At 43.5% G+C, this 20,375-nt stretch overlaps 1 protein-coding gene across 4 annotated transcripts in view; it reads left to right on the plus strand.

The window, feature by feature from the left end:
• Positions 1-5,716: 5,716 nt before the first annotated feature.
• Positions 5,717-20,375, plus strand: part of ANO4 (anoctamin 4) — a 177,976-nt gene continuing 163,317 nt past the window's right edge. For all 4 annotated transcript variants that reach the window (XM_054167688.1, XM_054167691.1, XM_054167690.1 and 1 more), the window contains exon 1: positions 5,717-6,216. The gene's annotated coding sequence lies outside the window, so the exon portion shown is untranslated. The remainder of the gene's footprint in view (positions 6,217-20,375) is intronic.

The following is a 20,375-nucleotide window of genomic DNA, read 5'->3' on the forward strand; positions in this document are numbered from 1 at the left end:
TGCCCAGGGAGGTGGTAGAGTCGCCATTCCTGGAGATCTTCAGGAAAAGACTGGATGAGGCACTTAGTGCCATGGTCTAATTGATTGGATAGGGCTGGGTGATAGAGTAGAATAGAATAGAATTAACCAGCTTGGAACAGACCTTCAAGATCATCGAGTCCTACCTATCATCCAACACCACCTAATCAACTAAACCATGGCACCAAGTGCCCCATCCAGTCTCTTCCTGAACACCTCCAGTGATGGTGACTCCACCACCTCCCTGGGCAGCCCATTCCTGGGTTGGACTGGATGATCTTGGAGGTCTCTTCCAACCTGGTTGATTCTATGATTCTACAACAGGAAAATTCTCTGTAAGCGAAGCAAATCCCTGTGGGCAGCTTGCTCATTGCTTAGAGAAGTTTTCTTTTAGACAAAGTCTCTAGAATGTAGACACAGGCATTGCAGATTTTTCTGCCAACTGATTGCAAAGAATTATAGGTTTGGGGGGATTTTTAATTTTATTTCTTTTTAAAGACCTGGTTTTCTTCCAGGGATTCTGGTTTCATCAACTGAAAAACTTGTACATTCTATTCCTATAGAATAATTTTTAGAAGCTCTCTAATTAGAGATGCCATCGTCAGCAGTGGTCCTTTCTATCCACACAGCCTTGTCAGTTACTTGTACTGCTTCCCACCTGCATTAGACTTAAATTTATGTCGCAGAACTGGAAGTGTCTCTAGATGAGTGCTTATTCCCTTCCCCTCTGGATATTTTTAGTACTTTAGAAATGGCTGCATGGGTGACTTTAAAAGAAAAAAAGAAGTCTAAGGTAGAAGTTATTAATGGTCATTTAGGTTTTGCTTAACCATCATCTTCTTCTCCAAGCCCATTATGCTTTTTAGTTTCCTTTCCACCTGCACAGGCAGTTCAGAACCTCCTGCACCCAATTTCACACGGTGCATCAGCAGTGTGAACAAAAGCTTGTGTGAAGCCTCCATTTGTCTAGAAAAGATGAAAAGTGTCCTGTGGGATTGGTATTGATAATTCATCATTCAGTGTTAGAAGATTTGAAAAATCAAGTAGCTTTTTCCTTTTTTTAATAATTATGAATGATTTGTTTATCTGAAAAGCCATTTAAGAACATGTCACTTTTCCCAAGGAAATGACATGGAATCATGGAATCAACCAGGCTGGAAAAGGCCTCAGAGATCAAGTCCAACCTAATACCTAACACCTTCTGACAACTAAACCATGGCTTCAAGTGTCACATCCAAGCTTTTTTTGAACACCTCCAGTGATGGTGACTCCACCACCTGCCTGGGCAGCACATTCCAATGGCCAATCTCTCTTTCTGTGAAGAATTTTCTCCTCACCTTGAGCCTAAGTTTCCCCTGGCACAGCTTAAGACTGTGTCCTGTTGTTCTGGTGCTGGTTGCCTCGGAGAAGAGACCAACCCCCACCTGGCTACAACCTCCTTTCAGGTAGTTGTAGAGAGCAAGAAGGTCTCCCCTGAGCCTCCTCTTCTCCAGGCTAAACAACCCCAGCTCCCTCAGCCTCTCCTCATAGGTCTTGTGGTCCAGACCCCTCCCCAGCCTTGTTGCCATTCTCTTGGACATGTTCAAGTATCTCAATATCCTTCTTAAATTGAGGAGCCCAGAACTGGACACAGTCCTCAAGGGGTGGCCTAACCAGTGCTGAGTACAGGGCAGAATGACTTCCCTGCTCCTGCTGGCCACACTGTTCCTGATTTAGCTGTAGATTTTGAGCAGAAAAGTAGAAAAAAAAATATATATATAAAAAACCAACCCAAAAGAGTCCTGAAAAATTACCAAAGAACCTGGTGACACCTAATAGGTCAGAAAACATAACAGTCCACCAAGAAAACAACTAAGGAGAGATTTTTGTCAGGGCTTAAAAGATCAATGTAGAGGTTAAAAAAAAACATAATCTGATAACTGCAAACACTTCAAGCTAAGGGATATAAAAATAGAAAAATCAGGAAGTTGAGGGATGTTCAACTTGAGCAGTACCAAGTACTAATTTTCCTCAGTCACCACAAGCTAGAGTTAGCAGGAACTTTACTGCCTTTTTTCCCCCCTCTCATCAAGCTCCTCCATACTGTGCACCAGAGCTGTGCCTGAATGCCTTGGGGAGGCTCATGAGCTCTCTGACCAAAAAGGAAAGGAATGTTTTACACCTTTCTTACCTTCTGGATTTTACTGTTTCATTTCTCTCTGCTTCATTTAATTCAGAGCGTGGAAATTTCCTCCTACATCCAGGGTGATCTTGGCAGCACGGAGAAACAAAACACTTCCACCTCAAATACCCACTGAACATTTAAAGACCTGTCCCTGAAATCTGTGATTTTGTTCCTTTGTGTTTTGTGCTGCTGCTTGTCTCTCCTGTCTGCAGTGTGTCCTGTTCACACGTTCACCTGCTGATGTGTGCTGCTGAGCTGGGACCTGCATACTGGCAGACTCCATTGCCCTTGTGTTGCTTCTTAAATCCTTCACTTCTTTCTAAGCAGTTGGCAGTTCATTTGAGGCCTCAGCAGTGAGATCAGAGGTTTATTGAATGCCAGGCATCAAGTTTGCCATCCAGCTCAGAAATGTTGATTTGAACAGCTCTGGACCACCTATTCCTGGAGTTTGTTTTCTTTCTGGTACAAACAAGTAGGTGAGCGGAAGAAAACAAAGCCACATTTTAACTGGAAGCATGCTCTCGGCTCTCTTTAACACAAAACATAAATGATCTTTTCCTCTCCTTTAACTAGATGTAGAAGAACAGCTGCTGTCAGGGGTTGGTGGTGGTTGTTATTTTCCAGGCAGCAGTTTTACTGAAATGGAAGAGAGCATTATCTTCTTTCTGGGAACATATGTGTGTTCTCCTTCCCATTCCTCCTAATGCCTGAAATGGCTTTAAAGATAACACTTAAGTGTCCTTGGCATGTTGTTATCACCTCACCAACCACAGCTGGTGAGGCCATACTGAGAGCATCATCTGCAAATGATGGAGGGGAAAAATCAGGTTTCCAAAGGAACTGGCTACTGTTCTCTCAACCATAATCAAAGCACCACCAAGAAACTGGAATCTTTTGTTCACCAGGAATATAGATCCCTCACTAAATTCACTCTCAGTATCTGTCAGAGACTTCTAAATTCTCAAAGGTGGCCTCAGTGGGAGCTTAAATCTAAATTAGCTGAGTGTTCAACCCTCTGCTCTTAGCTGAAAGCTTGAATTAGTTAGTCTATTAGCCTTTCTTCATATCTTTTGGTTTCTTATAGCTGTCACTAGACAGCATGTGGATGGAATCACAGCAGCTCTTCCTACTTCTGTGGGTGCAACCACTTCTCACACCTCTCAGAATTGCACTGGAAAAGTTTGGGACAGACAGAACCCCCAATACATTCATAGAATCACAGAATTGTCAAGACTGGAAGGGACCTCAAGGATCATCCAGTTCCAAACCCCCTGCCATGGGCAGGGACACCTCACACTACATCAGGCTGCTCAGAGCCACATCCAGCCTGGCCTTAAAACCCTCCAGGGATGAGGCTTCCACCACCTCCCTGAGCAACCTGTGCCAGTGTCTCACCACCCTTGAGGTGAAGAACTTCTTCCTAACATCCAATCTGAATCTACCCATTTCTAGTTTTGCTCCCTTTGCACAAAGTTCAGGTTCAGGCTTCTTTGAGAGTCATTGCAACAAAAAAAAGATATCATAGCTTAGCCCATTAAATTCTGCCTATGACCCAGCTTTCTTCTCTCCAGAGAGCTGCTACACTAATGTTAGGTTTTTTTTCATGCATCCTGATAGGGAAGGAAAAACAAAAAGGAATTGAGTTTTTTCCCATTTACAAGGAACTCATCTCTGATTTCTTCTCTGTTTATTGCACAGTTCAGGACCTTGACTATATAACATTAGGAAACAAGTCTATTATTTTTTGGCAGTGGAATGAATCTGCAAACATGGGCAGCCTTTTTCTGCACTGGGCATCTTGAGACACCCATACTCGGTTTCCTGAAACAGAAGCTGCCTACTTCACCAAGCATGTGATGTGTCAAATAGTAATTTTTCTGCTAGCTTTGCAATATGTTTTGAAAGCTTGCTGCAGAGTTTAAATGTATTTTCTTCTGCTGCTTCCTGTTCTTGTGCTTACTCCTATGCTGGCTGTATTTTTAATATAGGTTATGTATATGTATGTGTGCTGCTCTCTGTATAGATCCAGTGTGCATTATTTGGACGTGGTAATTCCCCTCTTTTCCTTTCCTTTTGAGCTGTCCTTCACCTGTGCCCTCTCTTTCACACCAGTCAGCTTGTGGTTTTCGAACTAACAGTGGTTATGAAAAGGGAGGAATGAACACCATACATGTTCTGTTGATAGCATGAAGCAAGCCTGCTAAATCCTAAATGGAATGCAAGTAAGTAATGGTCCTCCCAGGGTCCTGTCATCAGAGGAGAGGCTTTCAATTTGGGTTATGGCCATCATGGTCTGCCAGCCCGGTGTTCTCTGAAAATCACTGCTGCCTGCTAGTGGAGTTTGCATGCAACATTGACACTCAAACATTTCAGAACAGTTTAGTTGGATAAAATTGCACTTTGGGTTGTTGATTTGTAGTTCAGGGCACAGAACCTCTGATTTTTAATTTGTATTTGTTTTTCTTTTGATCCTCATGCTGTTACACAATGTATTCCCCAGCACTTGAGAGAATATGCACACCGCTGCTGGGAATACTTTGAGGGATTTCTTTCCCCCCCCACACACTCCCCCTTTAAACGAAATAGGCACACTTCAGAAGATGAAGAGGCTATCAGGTGGAAGATATTCATGTTTGCTTTGTGATATGGCACAATTCCAGGGCTGACTGTTTAAAAAAAGAATTGTTTTGAAAAGGCAAGCCTCTAGCTTTGTCTGCTGGTAGAGTGTTTGCTTGAAGTCAATGCTAATGTGCATTCTGTATTTAGTCCACGTGCTTCACTGGGGACTGCATTGTGCTGTAGAACCAGATGAATTTCTCCCCCCCCCATAGTCAAATGCAGGCATTTGTTTTGTAGCATCAGAAGCATTCCCTGGAAGCTGCAGTGTTTGGGGCTGCTCTGACACTGGCTGCATCTGTGCAGATTGGTTTGATATGTTAAATGCTACAGAAAGGTTTGTCTCTAGATTCTGGACATCCTTACTATAAACTAAGTTGTGATCTGTCTTCTTTTTGTGTGTGTGATGTCCAATAGTATGATAGATAGCAGCAAACACATTTAATCCACTTCTCATCTTGAGGAGTCAGGGGAGAGAGACCTTTGTGTATTTTCCGTGCATCTGGTGCTGTCAGGGTGCTATGATGTCATGTCAAAACCAGCATTGGCTCTAAGAAGGCACTTCACAGCACTGGGGCTGTGCTGTAAAACCCATTACAGACTTCCTTCTCCAGAAAGAAACCCTTGAAGGGGAAGCAATGCCTAATGTGTTTTACATAGAGAAGACAGGAGATCATAAACTGCCAGTGAGATGATGCTGATATTTAAACCTCCAAACTTTTCTTGCTTTCGTACTAGTGCACAGATGTAGCAAACAGGCTTTCAGTACAGCAACCCAGAAAAGCTTGTAGCTTGCAAAGCGCTGCTCCTCGAGGAGAAGACGCAGTGCATGAAGGCAGTTTGTTTGTGCGTGGGCACAGAGAACCTCGCCGGGGTTAAGCAGCAGATGAGGCTGCCAGTGGTCTTGTGGAAGCCGGGAACGCAGCGGCGGCTGGAGCGCCAGGCTGCCCTGCCTTGGACAACTGTCACGCTGGCACCACTCAGTCCCTCTGATTGGGTACTCCCAGTGACTGATTAAAAATGCTGATGCCGTTTCTGCGCTCCTTTCCACTCGGAGGAGAAATCTCTTTTCCCCACCCCCAAGCCCACCTCTAAGTAATGGTGAGAAGATGAAGATGAAAACAGTGCGGTGTGAGTGACTGGAAATACAGCAGTCTGGTTTAGCTGCAGTGTTATGTAGGAGTCGTCTCTCAGACTTCTTACCTTTTGGGTTTTTCAGCACAAACTGCTTGCAGGTTTTGGAAGGCTGTGAAAGGACTTTAACCCTTTGTGTGTTAGTGGTTTCCTGTGTACCATCATCATGTTACCTTGCTTTTCCCTGGACAGCTGTGTTCAGAACTTCATGTGGAAATCTTTCTGTTGAAGAGAGATAAAAAGGATCCTTAATCTGATTCTCTTTGGATCTTTCTATTTTTATGGTAAGTGCCAGCATGTATTAGCTGAGCATAGCTTCTTTGCTGCAGTGCTCGTGCTCGCTCGCTCTCTCTCTCCCTCCCTCCCCCTTCCCCCGTCTGTTTTTCTCCCCCTATATACTTAGCTGAGCCTCGTGACCTTCACTCAATATCTAGTCATCATTTTTAGCAGATGTTGGCTAACTAAAAGACAAGTTTTCTCTTGATTTTGCCCCTTCCCCTCTCCAACCCGGAGCTCTGAAGTAGTGATTGCAATTCCAGTACTGCCTCTTTGTCCTTGAAACGGGAGGCTTGAGCATTGCCCGCAGCTGCCCCTGGCAGCAGTGGGATAAGGTTCTGGGGAACTGGAATGACAGATTTGGTCAAGGTAGCTCATTTCTGTAGGTCTGTGCCACTGTATTGCAAGGGCACAGAAAGCCCCTGCTTGACTAGCCATCTGGAAAACTCTGAAGCCCCCCAGGGTTTAAGTGTGGGGCAGGCATGTGATTTGAGCTGCTGTTTGTTGTGGTTTGCATAGGAAGGATAGACTCCCTCATCATCTTGAGTATAAGCCCCTGTCATCAGGTGTTTGTAAGTTGGACCTTTTGCATCTTACAAGTGCAAGCTGACTGGGACAAGAAGTTACAGAATAGGCAACCTAATAACCCTCTTTCCTCTCTGGTCTTTATAATTGCAAGTTCTTAGCCTGCTGAAGTGCATTTACAACTCTGCAGTGGAAAAGAAGTGCATTTAAATGTCTGAAAAAAATTTTACCTGTGCTTAATCCACGCTCTAAGCTATTTTAACAGCTCTGATTTTGTAAATAGGAAAGACAATTATTTAGTCCACAGTAAGCTGTGCCTTTAAAACTCATGCAACACACTAGGTGGATAAAAAAAGATGTCTAAAGTAAATGCAAATAACCTGAGTCCTTATAGACAGATAGATAGAGAGAACATTTTGCTTTTGATATGGGAGAGCCACAAAATATTTATTTTGACTTAGATGCATTTCATGTTGTGAATCTGTGGTGATTGATACGCACAGCCCTCACACACTGCAGGAGTAATAAAGACTTTACTAAATCTTCAAAGCTCTACTGAAGGCAGAGATATAACACTGGCTTAAACTCATCACAGGGTGGTCCACCTTCCAAGTGAGGCAGAGAGGTGGTGTGCTCTCATATACTGAGGCAGGATAAGAATACAGCTTTTGTTCTGTCTGTGCATTGCCTTTTCTGGGCTTAAGAGATACGCTGATGTCTGGAAATTGGGGGGTTTTTGGTTACTGTGGCTTTCATTGTGGCTTAATAAAATCATCTTGTTCCTGATTTATCCTGTCATTCAAAAGACTTTCCTTCACATGAATTGTTTCTTTCAGTAGAGTTTGTGTACCTCCTTTCCCCTCCCAAATGAGGCAAAACTTTACAACACTGGCACTGTTTTCAAAACCCTTAATTTCTTTTCTCTCCTTGGGTGTACTGTCTGTTTGTATTGATAGTGTGTATGTGTGTTAGGGGGGAGGAAGCCCAGGCTAGGCAATTGCAAGAAGTGGTACTGGGGGGAGGAGAAAGCTTACACAGATCTGCAGGTAGAGGACTTCATGGTGCAGTGAGGTACCTGCTGCATTGCCTTCACAAAAAAGTAGTAGTGCCCAGCACATAGCCAAGAGGTCCAAGTCGTCTCCCCCATCAGAGCATGCATTCTGGCATCATGTTGCACTTCCTCATGCAGCTGATCCCGAGACCTGTTTCCCTTCTCACCGATGCGGTGAGAGCATGATGCAAACCTGCGTCCTGCCTGCTCTCCAGTGGTGAGCAGGTCTAGCTTGGCACCTGTGCATCTTAGTGACCTGTTTAAAACACTGACCAAAGCATTGACCTCTAGAGCAACACACTGCACTGCCTAGGACAGAAAGGCTTTGCTGCTATGTGGGGGTCTGTATGTTAGTTTTAAATCAGTTACAAATGTGCCTGGGTTTGTTCTCTTCCAGTTCCAGTAAATGCTGACACAGTCACAGCAGCAAAGAAACTTTTTGCTGTGAAAGGAGACCAGCAGAGCAGGCTTCAGCTTTTCTTGATTAAATATCCATGATTAGATATCCATGATTAAATGTAATAAATAAGTGTGTGTGTGCACATGGAACTGTTTACTACACCATTTTCCCCAGACAAAATCACTGTAAACAAAATGCATGCACAAGTTAAGTAATTCTGAAGATCAAACAGTTAAGCAGTGGTTTGATTTTTAAAGCTAATACTATGAAAATAGATATTCCTGCACCTTAAAGCAATCTGCATTCTTGCCTCACATTTAATCAAACTGACTGCTTTCACTCAAAACCAGCTCCTGTCTAAGTAAGACTATCCTGCAGAAGCTCAGTTTAACTCTTTAATCCTAGCTGCCCTGTTCAAAAGAAGTTTCAGAGCCAAAGTGTGTAATGTAATGTGCATTCTGAATAACCTTGAGGCAAATGGAAGGGAGGGAAACCCAACAATCCTGGAGCCTTTTCTCCAGTTTAAACCACATGAGCTTGCAATAGGATGTTTACCTTTGGAACCTGATGTCTGTGCTGCAGCTGAGAAGTCCATGCAAGTAAAAGCTTTGCCAGCACATCCTGTTGCGGGTGTGTGGGCTTAAAAAAGAAAGGTGCAATCCTCTGTAAAAGCCTTGAGAGGTAGAGAGAAGAGTGCAATTTCCCCTCAGATAGCATGGAATTCAAGTAGGTAGATGTGCTTTGTATTTCTTGGTAATCCCATGAATGTCCTGATAGGGGAATGCATGCATAGTACTTCCTTGTTTCACAGCATGGTGTCATGTTAATTCCTTTGCAGGGTGGCTGAAGACTGCATAGAAAACAACTGCAGGGGGACAGAAAAAAAAGAAAAAGGCTCTGTTCCTTAGCCAGCCCAAATCACCCAATGGTCTGATGAAGTCACTGCGTGATTTTTTCCCCCTGTGTATGTTTAAAAGGCATTCTTGCCTTGACTTTTCCATAGAAGCAAGTCCTTTAATGCTTAATGCTCCACAAATATTCAGCCAGATACATTGATGCTGTGAATATAGACGGGTCTGTTTTTCCAGAAAGCTCACTCACGTTTCCATACTGCTTCAGCAGTTTTCTGCTTTCTCTCTCCTCATATCCTTGCCAACAAATCCTGTGCACGCAGCTCTTATCGCATGGCTAATCCAGGCAGTGGATTAGCCCCAGCTTCCCTCCCTGCCCTAGACTGGAAAGTAAGACTGGGATGTGTATGATGCAGAGCTGAAGTGATGAGTACCAGCCAGGTGGTGCCCTAGCCAGTGATGTTTTTTCCCCCCCACAGCATTATTGAGGCTGGAAAAGACCTCTGAGATCATCAAGTCCAGCCTATGACCAAAAGCCATTTGATGTTTTCAGAGGTAATGTACTACACTGAATTTTTCCAGGGCACATGCAATTACAAGCTATTATATACATACTCTGAATATTTATTGCATATTATAATAATTGTGGGTTTGGCTGTCTGCTTCTTCTTGCATACTGACTCAAGCATGGGTAACCAAAAGCTGACTGCAATTTCCAGGCTTTCTCTGCCTCTCATTTACAGTTTGCCAGGACATATTCTTTCATTTAGTCGGCAGGTGTTGTCCAGGATGATTTCAAGGACTTTATAGCTCTAAAGTTGCAGATATTACAAACCTGTCTCTAGATGTCTGCAAACCTTAACAGGTGAGCTGTCTTCAGTCCAGTTGCTACTTTTGCAGTTTATGGATGTTTGAGGTCATAGAACCATAGAATGATCTGGGTCAGAAGGGACTCCAAAGGTCACCTAGTCCAACACCCTCTGCAGTAAGAAGGGACACCCTCAAGTAGATCAGGTTGCCCAGAGCCCTGCCAAGCCTCACCTTGAGTATTTCCAGGGATGGGGCCTCAACCACCTCCCTGGACAACCTGTGTTCCACTACCTTCATGGTAAAGAACTTGTTCCTAACATCCAATCTAAATCTACTCTGCTGTGCATGAATGTTGCACTACATAACTTGCCAGAAGTTTGATGCTTTGGGGAAGTATTGGGCAGGGTAGTCATGTGCTACATGCTTTCTTTGTATCTGTGGGAAGAAATAGCTTTCAAATATTGTTGAATGTGTTCCAGGGGTCTTCTCTACATGTTTGCTCTCTTAGAAACATAATTGTATTTGTTAAGTGAAGTGCTTACTTTCAAGTAACAGTGGAAATATTCCTAGCCCTCTTTTTTTTGGTGGAAGATGTGGGAAGGGCAAAACTCCATCCTAAACTGACTCAACCTGGTTCAAGTGGTTCTGTTCTGGTAATCTGGGATAACTACATTAAGAATTTTACATGGCTCTGTTTTAACCACCTCACTCTTGCAATCTATGCTGAAAAGTTTCATGCTAGTCCCTCAGCATCAGAGTGGAAAGGAGGGATCCTGGCACTAGAGCAAGTAATACTAATGTTCAATCTCTGTGAACACCATCTCTATGCAGCATGAATATCACTGAAGCTGCAACTGAGTCCCCAAATAAGGGAGCTAGTGATGCACAGCTTTCTGCATGTGGATGAATTTTACTCTAGGAGAGCACAAGTCTGAGAGAATATTTCCCAGAAAGCCTTGTGTTTCTCAGAGCTGCATGCAGACACTTGTAATGCTCCAAGGCACATCTCACAAAGTAGCTTCCTCCTTACCACCACAGCAGGAGCTCCTGTAGGCATACCTCCGAATGTGCCTTTGAATCCAGCCCTAAGACTGGTCCCTATCAGATGGTGAAGTTTCAGCATGTGTTCAGGGATTTCCAGGCTTGGCATTTACAATCTGACTGTTCACAGGCAGGCTTGCTGTCCAAGAGTTTTGCACAACTTGGTGCCTGAAAAGCCCATGGTGCCCATAGATGGATTTCACAATGAAACAGGACAACTCAACTGTGCTCTATGTTCCACTCTTTCAAAGACATCACTAAGAAAAAGTAAAGCTATATAGAATGGCCCTTCAAAAATTTCTCAGGCAGCTTTTGATTAAGCTGTTGACTACATCATTGCACAAACTTGGAGAGAGTTGTTAGCCATTGGAACGTGCTGCCCAGGGAGGTGGTGGACTCACTGTCCCGGGAGTGTCCAAGAGGGGATTGGACATGGAACTTGGTGCCATGTTTCAGTAGTCATGAGGTCCTGAGTGATAGGTTGGACTTGATGATCTTTGAGGTCTTTTTCCAACCTTATTGATCCTATGATTCTGAAAGACAAACCAACTGAATTATTTTGTGTGTGCTCCCAGGAATCACTTCAGTACTGATGTTAGCTCTTTGTAATGGCTGTTCCATGTCAGGTCTGAATTATCAGGTAATCCATGTGAGATGAGAGCCACCAGCACATCTGAGCAGCAGCCTGGCACCATAAAATCAGCCTTTTTCAGACATTCATTATTTAGGTAACACCAGCCAGGATTAGAGATGTATTGAGCTGTAAGTGTGCTCTAAAGATCCCAGGATTATGAGGGTATTGATGATTGCAGGAGGTGAGCTTCTCCTGTCTCTGCTAAAGAACAACAGTACAAGTTAGCACTTCTGGAGCATGGTTGGAAGGATGTCTAAGGTAAATGTTCCAAATCTCCTTTAAGAGCCCATTGCTGTTTGGTATGCTGCTAGGAGGAGTAGGCTTCCATATAATCTGTCTGTAGGGTTTCTATCACTACTACTGGGAGATGATTGAAATAGATAAATGTTTCAGGACAGCTCTTTTAATTTCGTTTGTTTGCTCTTGTTTGTAGTCCCCTGCAGTACTGACATTAATTCCTTATCTTATATGGTGCTTAGAGCCTTTAAATATAGGAAAGTAAAAAAGACTGTGCCTGCCTTCATTTTTGAAGAAGGAAGTTAATTAGCAAAATCGCTTGAGAAGAGCAAGACTCAATCTCCTCTGAGCCACTTTGCTGTAGGGACAAACTAGCCTGGTGATTAGCTGGTTTGGGTCACCAGGAGATATGTTCCCATTTCAGACCTTTTTCCTTTGCAAAAACTGCTTTTCATTAAAACTGAGCACAATACTTCACACATACTTTACTGACTGCTGGAGACTTTTTCTAGGTGAGCCTGGTATTGCTTGGACAACCACTTCCTATAAAATTCCAGCTGAAACCTATCTTTGTGAAGTCCCCTTGTACCTCTCCATGTATCCTGGCAGACACCAACCTCTTTCCATGTTCTTCATCTATGCCCCAGGCTCATTTCAGATATTTTCTTGTGTTGCTGTCCCTCTCACTGTTTTCCCTTGACACACAATTTGTTGTGGCTTTTCGTGTGCTTGTGTGCCTTCATGTTTTCCTTAGGTTTGGCTGATCTCACAGAGATGATATGTGTTAGGTTGGTTGTTGTTCATACTGATTATCCTCTTACTGTTTGTTATTGGGTATTTTTACCATGCTAGTTGTGACCCTATACTGTATTCAGTCTGGGTAGAGCCCTGCTCTGATTCAGTGCCTGGGGATCAGCAAATATTGTTTCTCTAAATGTAAAGCCTGGGCTTCAATCACAGTATATTGTGAAGCTTGTGCAGAAAAATTGACAACAGGAGGCAACGATAAGCAGGTTTAGCAGGACAAAAGAGCTGGAACCTAGGAGCCAAATAGAACCTCAGCCTTGTTAGCATGTGTAGTTGTGCAATCTGAGCTCAAAGAGCCATAATGTAGAGGAATGTAGGCAGGCAGCACTGGTCAGAGCTGTTTCAAGTTCTTTACAATTTCATGCAGGTAACATTGCTTCAGTTTATGCTTCATATTGTTGAGGGTAGTGCCATAAAAATTCTTTATTTCAGCTGAGCAGGGGGAAATCAAGATGAAGGCTGCTCTGCCAGCAGGAGGAGGAAAAGAAATGTCCACTAATTTCTTCTTGTCCTTTATTCCCATAGAAATACCTACAGTATTTGATTTCCTAACCTATGTCATTTAGGTAACAACCTTTTCCAGAAATAGAGGAGGGGAAACTCTGGATCCCATTCAAATTAAATCCAGGGTGGTCAAGTTTTTACTCATACACTTAATTTTGTCTTGTATTCTGTGAGTATTGGTAATAACTGATCTGCTTTTCTCTCTGCGTCTTTGTGTTGATCACAAAGGTCATCTTAAATACAAGAAGCTCTTTCTAACTGGTCACATAGAACCTACTGTGGAGCAATAGAATTTCCTTATTTTCCTTGTGAATTTGTGGGAAGTGGACTTCAGAAATGCCTTGACAAATGATTGGATAACCTGCTTTCAGCAGTCTTTGTGAAGTTTGTTTACATTTCTAGTAATAATAGACTCCAAAGCAGTCTCATTAATGTAGTATGGTAAAATTCTGGCTGTACAAACAACTTTTGTGAAGCTTAGATTGGTACTCAGTGTCCCGTGGTGAAGCTGTTACTGCAACTAATCATTGCTCTATTGTTACCAGAAAGAGCTCCACAAACCACCTCAACACATTTGTGTAAGAACAATATGGCTTTATCTTCCTTTTTATCTGAGAAGCAATGTGACTTCTTCACTTTTTTATTAGGTCAGAGACTTACAATCTAGCCTACTATAACTCTAATTTATTTGAGACAAAGATTTAGGCCTAAATAGAACAGAAGAGACCAAGTTGGAAGAGACCTTTGAGATCATTGTGTCCAACCTATCGTCCAACGCTATCAGCCACTCTGACCCCAGCCTGTAGCTCTGCATGGGGTTGTTGTGGCCAATGTGTAGAACCCAGCACTTGGTTGTGTTAAATTTCATGCCCTTGGACTCTGCCCATCTGTCCAGACTGTCAAGGTCACTCTGCAGAGCTCTCCTACCCTCTAACAGACCAACACCTGTCCCCAGCTTGGTGTCATCTGCAAATTTACTGATGATGGACTCAATGCCCTCATCCAGATCATTGCTAAAGATATTAAAGAGCATGGGGCCCAGCACTGGTCCCTGGGGGACGCCACTAGTAACTGGCTGCCAGCTGGATGTGGCACCATTCACCATCACTCTCTGGGCTCAGCCCTCCAGCCAGTTCCTAACCCAGCACAGAGTGCTCCTGTCCAAGCCTTGTTTTCCTTAAAGTTAATGCAGGTCAGCATTCAGGTAAATCTTTTTCTGCAGTTTTAATTCTGCCTCTTCTTTAGTTTCTGCCTCTGATCTTATTCCTTCTAATCCTCCATTCTGTGCTTCTGCCACTTGCTGGGCCTCCTGTCCTTTGCCTCTCTTCCAGGCTCCATTCCCCCTCTAGCATTTCTTCCTGCTCCTTCTGTTCTTTACCTGCTCCTCCAGGCTATTTCTCTCTCTCCAAGTTCCCCACTTGCATACTGGTGTTTGTTTTTCTCCCTGAAGTTCTGAGCTGTGGGGAAAAAAATTAACTCAGAGCAGTGAGTAATGGTTCTTTAGCAGTGCTTGTTGCTCAGATTAGCATTCTTTGCAACAGCAATTTTCTATTAATAGCTTGTGAAACAATGCAATGACAGCCTTAAAGGTGACATTACAAGGCAGAATTCCAGACTGGAGCTGAGGTGCAGTGTCAGATCTCAGTGTGATAACCTCATTTTCTGAATTTAAGGTAGAATGTTCAGTTTGAAATTTAATATGTGTTACAGTGAGAATGGGTAGGGCTGCGCTTGTTGCAATGCTCCTCGTGTGACATTAGCTGCTGAATGCTATCACCTCTGCTCATGAGTTATGTGGGAAAGGGAAATAGTGACAAAAAGGGAGGTAGTTTTAGGACACATGCTTCTTTTCAGTCCCAAGAGGGAGAAGAAGCTGGGCAGAAGTGTTGATTTGCTGGAGGTGAGGAAGGCTCTGCAGAGGCATCTGAGCAGGCTGAATGGATAGACTGAGGCCAACTGTAGGATGTTCAACAAGACCAAGTGCTGGGTCCTGCACTTTAGTCACAAAAACCCCATGCAGTGCTACAGGCTTGGGGAAGAGCGGCTGGAAGGTTGCTTGGCAGAGAGGAAACCTGGGGGAACCAGTCAACAGGTGTCTGAACATGAGCCAGCAGTGTGCTCAGGTGGCCAAGAAGGTCAACAGCATCCTGCCCTGGATCAGCAATAGTGTGGCCAGCAGGAGCAGGGAAGTGATTGTACCCCTGTACTGGGCACTGGTGAGGACATACCTCAAATGGCATGCTCAGTTTTGGGCCCCTCACTATGAGAAGGATATTGAGGTGCTGGAGCATGTCTGGAGAAGGATGACAAGGCAGGTGAGGGGTCATGAATACAAGTGCTATGAGGAGCAGCTGAGTGGCCTGGAGAAAAGGAGTCTGAAGGGAGACCTCATTGCTCTCTACAGTTACCTGAAAGGAGGTCATAGCAAGGTGGGGGCCAGACGATTGTGCCAGGCAACAAGTGATAGGACAATGGATTTAAGTTGCACCAGGGGAGGTTTAGATTAGATATTAGAAAAAATTCCTTCACCAAAAGAGTCACTGGGCACTGCAACAGACTGCACAGGGAGGTGATAGAGTCTGGAATGAGGTGCCTAGGAATATGGTCCAACAGTTGTGTACAGAGAAAGGTCACGTTAGGTTATGGTTGGACTTGATGATCTTGAGGTCTTTTGTAACCAGGCTATTCTATGATTGCATGAGATAAATTGGCACAAAGTCACTGATTAATTTTTTTTTTCCTTTTAAATTTTTTTTTTAAATGTTTTGCTTCAAGATCAGCTGGTGATGAAGGAAATTTTGTGCAGCTGGGAATTGCTATGTGCTTTCAGCTGTCATGTGATAACATGACAATTCCTGCATAGGCACTTGTTCATTGTCAAAGATTTGTCTTTGTTCGTTGTCTTAGTTCAACCCAAGACTCCTGAAACCCATACCAGCCATATTGTCAACAGGGACAGTATAGAACAGATAGAACTAACCAGGTTGGAAAAGACCTCCAAGATCATCAAGTCCAACCTATCACCCAACACCATCTAATCAACTAAACCATGGCACCAAGCGCCCCATCCAGTCTCTTCCTAAACACCTCCAGGGATGGTGACTCCACCACCTCCCTGGGCACCCCATTCTAATGGCCAGTTGCTTTTTCTGTGAAGAACTTCTTCCTGACAGCCAGCCTAAACCTCCCCTGGCACAGCTTGAGACTGTGTCCTCTTGTTCTGGTGCTGGTTGCTTGGGAGAAGAGACCAACCCCTACCTGGCTACAACCTCCCTTCAGGTAGTTGTAGAGAGCAACAAGGTCTCCTCTGAGCCTCCTCTCCTCCAGTATATAGGGAAAGGGAATTCTAATACTTATAGATAGTAATAAATAAACTGCACTTGAATAAACAAATCAAAGAAGCAAGGTTGCAGCCTTCTAGGTTCTAAATCAGATAGAAGTCCTCAAAGAAATTTTAACAAAGAAAAAACTATCATGTTGTTACAGAATGTGGAGTGACATTTGCTGAACAGCTTTGATATCATTGCTGCTTGTCTGAAAATTCCCAGTTGTTTGCTTTCCAAGGCACACCTTGATCTCTGGTTAGATTTTGATGTGCTCTGATAACAATAGACTCCAGGCTAAATAACTTACAATTGATGCGGTGTTTCTCCTTCACTCTTGTCAAGCGTATGTCCTTTTCCCTTTATAGACTCCAGGGGAAAAACATGTTCTGGGGCCACACTTGTTAGCAATTACATCTTTTGAACTGCATTTTTAGAAACATCTGCAAGCCTGCAAATAGGTTTTATACCTGGGGTATGGCTTTGAGTATTTCACTGCATTCTTGGGTACTAGCACGGCACAACGCGGAGATGTTTTACCGTGCAAAAAGCGTGGAGGTGGGGGGAGGAGGGGAGGTTTGAGCCCTCAAAACAAACACATGCCAGAATTTTGGTTGGCTGCATTTATGCACTGTCCTGGAGACTTCAGTCATGTGCTTTTTCATTGAGTTATCTTTGTTTCTTTTTATATTCCTCGTGAAATTCTGCCTCGTAGTCCGTGTGATGCAAACCGTGCTCCCAAAGAAAAACCAAACAAGTATTTCCCACTCTGTGTGTTTACGTGGCCATCACCACAATTTATGCTGATGTCCAAATGGCAAGTAATTATTCTCCAGAGAAAAACTGAGTTGAGATGGTGTTATCTCCCCTGTTGACATTGACTGTTCTTGTTGCCTCGTGGATAAGGAGCTGAGTTTTGGCACAAAAGAGAGAAAAGCTCATTAATTTAAGGTGCTTACTCTGAAATGTCAAGGGCATGATGATTTTTTTGTGTGTGTCTTCAGCACACTGTAACATTTCATATAATCAGAATAAGGCTTGAACTGGCATTGACCACAGCCATGAATGCCATAACTTTGATTATTGAGTGTTACAAGCTGGTTGCTTGGACAGTGAGATAAGGCCACTGAATAGAACAGAATAGTATTAACCAGGTTGGAAAAGACCTTTGAGATCATCGAGTCCAACCTATCACCCAACACCATCTAATCAACTAAACCATGGCAACAAGCACCTCATCCAGTCTCTTCCTAAACACCTCCAGGGATGGTGACTTCACCACCTCCCTGGGCAGCCCATTCCAATGGCCAATCTTTCTGGGAAGAACTTCTTCCTAACATCCAGCCTAAACCTCCCCTGGCACAGCTTGAGACTGTGTTACCTGGGAGAAGAGACCAGCCCCTACCTGGCTACAACCTCCCTTCAGGTAGTTGTAGACAGCAATGAGATCTCCCCTGAGGCTCCTCTTCTCCAGGAAGATGTATGCTATCCATGTCTCCAGATCTATATCCAGAGAGATAGACATTATTGTTAAAATTAAATAAATCAATAAGACAGAATTGATCTTTTCCATTTTGAGGTGCCTCTGGATGTGCATGGCTAGTGAGTGTGTAGGATATTCACTGATGTAGTTAATCCTTTAAATCTGCTTTCTCCAGAGAAAAATTGATGTTGATTAGCTATTGCAGGAGCACAAATTCTGTCGTTACAGTTGTAGTGTTAGAAGTAAATCCAGTTAAATTGTGAAAATGTTTTCATTCAGCCTCATTAACATAGTGTTTAGTAAAGGACATAAGGCAATTGCAATAGATCAGGTCCACCACCCCCAAAAAAATTCTTCTGTCCTGTTCTAAACGTCACAAATAAAGCAACTAATACTTTCCTTGTGTATCCTCCAAAGCAGCAGAGGCACTGTCTTGTTTCAGCAGCTTTGCTGGAGGGTCTGGCCAGCGAGTAAAGGTTATAGGGATGTAGATTCAGAGTCACCAATGCCTGCTGGATGCTGCTGAGAGCCACTGACAGGAAGATGTCACAGCTTGGTGTCCTACGATGCTTGTGGCTTTGTGGGAATTTGTCACCTCTGCTTTGCCGTCCCAGGGCAAGAATGAAACTTGCATTCAATCAGGAATGTCTCTGCCTGTTGGGCTTCAGTGTGCTCCTTACTCTCACCTCAGCTGGAGGAAACCCATGAGTGAATATTTTTCCATGCTTTCAAATAATTTGTTTCAGTAACTTTAAGTTCTTTCTAGATTGAGAGGTCTCAGTGGGTATATACTCTCGAGCCAAAGACAGAGAACTGGGGAGCTCAGGAAGCAGTACTTCAGGATGTTCCTCCTATCACTGTTTGTCACTTAAAAGTATCATTTGAATGTATCTTTTAAATGTTTTTACATGCAATCACTCTGATGATTGTGTGCTAAATATACAAACACTGAGAAGGTGGAGGCAGCCCTTAGCATAAATAGAAGCCTGGAGTGCAAGATAGTAGGTTTAGTTATTGTGCACAGCAGTTTTAAGCCAGTAAGTATCTAATTTTGTGTCAAGGAAATTAAAGACTTATTGATTTCCACTGAAGGGTATACAGAATGCTCAGTTTCCCACAAAGACTATTATGGAAGCAGGCACTTTTCAGCTGACCTAAGACAAGACAGGCTTACAACATTCAATACCTTGGCCAAGGGTCCCTTCTGTGTTGAATTTCATGCTCTGGGAAAAGCCTGGGCAAGTTTTTCCTTACTCTTCACATGAGAAGTCTGACACACCACTAATTTTCTACCCTGCTAACTGTCAGATGCTGAGCACTGTGGTGCAAGGTTAATCCTTCTGGGTTTAGCATTGCTGTTTTGCTGAGCAAGCTCAAACTGCAAGTGTGATAAAATAATTCAGGGACAGGTGCTTTGGGTGAATGGAGTCGTGCAAGAGACACTGCAGATCTACTGATGTCATCTGAGAACATCAGTAGGGATTGATGTAGTTGAAAAATCTTTGAAAGAGTGAAATAGAATCTAGTGCTGCAATTTATCAGGAGATCAGTTATAAGTAAAAAAAATACATGCTTTCCATTTTCATTCTGCTTTAGCACCATGGGATTGCCTTGCTCAGGCAGGCTTTCCTGTTCAGCTGCAGTCAACAGCATCCCCATGGCTGGAATTTCCAGCCTGCAGTGATACTTGGCTAGCTGATTTCAGTCTCTTCTCCTGGGCAACCAGCATCAGAACAAGAGGACACATTCTCAAGCTGCTCCAGGGGAAGTTTAGGCTCAAGGTGAGGAGGAGGTTCTTCACTGAGACAATTGTTAGCCATGGGAATGTGCTGCCCAGGGAGGTGGTGGAGTCCCCACCCCTGGAGGTGTTCAAGAGGGGATTGGACGTGGCACTTGGTGCCATGGTTTAGTCATGAGGTCTGTGGTGACAGGTTGGACTTGATGATCTTTGAGGTCCAACCTTGGTGATTCTGTGAAAATGTTTGAGATTCAAATGCAGAATTGGAAGGGTATTTTTGTCTGTAGTCACATCTCCCTGAATATTGGTTTTCCTAAAGCACATCATCTTATTTTGTAGGTGGTCAGTACAACTAGCAGTAGCATATTAGATTTGTTTCAATTCCTACTTACCACGTTAAGTGCATCCTACTGTCACCTTTTTAGCTTAATTTGTCTCCTTTGTATGAAGACAGTAAGCATGAGGGTGGTGAGACACTGGCACAGGTTGCCCAGGGAGGTGGTGGAAGCCTCATGCCTGGAGGTTTTTAAGGCCAGGCTGGATGTGGCTCTGAGCAACCTGATCTAGTGTGAGGTGTCCCTGGCTGTGGCAGGAGGGTTGGAACTGGCTGATCCTTGAGGTCCCTTCCAACCCTGACAATTCTATGATTCTAAGTGTGTTTTGTTTTGATGTCTGCCTTCTGGGAATGTCAGATCCTGAATGTTCTTGGGAACAAAACAATATTTTGTGTCCTCTGCAGATTTCTAAGCTCCTAAATTTTTTA

The sequence above is a fragment of the Dryobates pubescens genome, chromosome 15 (genome assembly GCF_014839835.1).
Source record: "Dryobates pubescens isolate bDryPub1 chromosome 15, bDryPub1.pri, whole genome shotgun sequence".
Taxonomy (NCBI): domain Eukaryota; kingdom Metazoa; phylum Chordata; class Aves; order Piciformes; family Picidae; genus Dryobates; species Dryobates pubescens.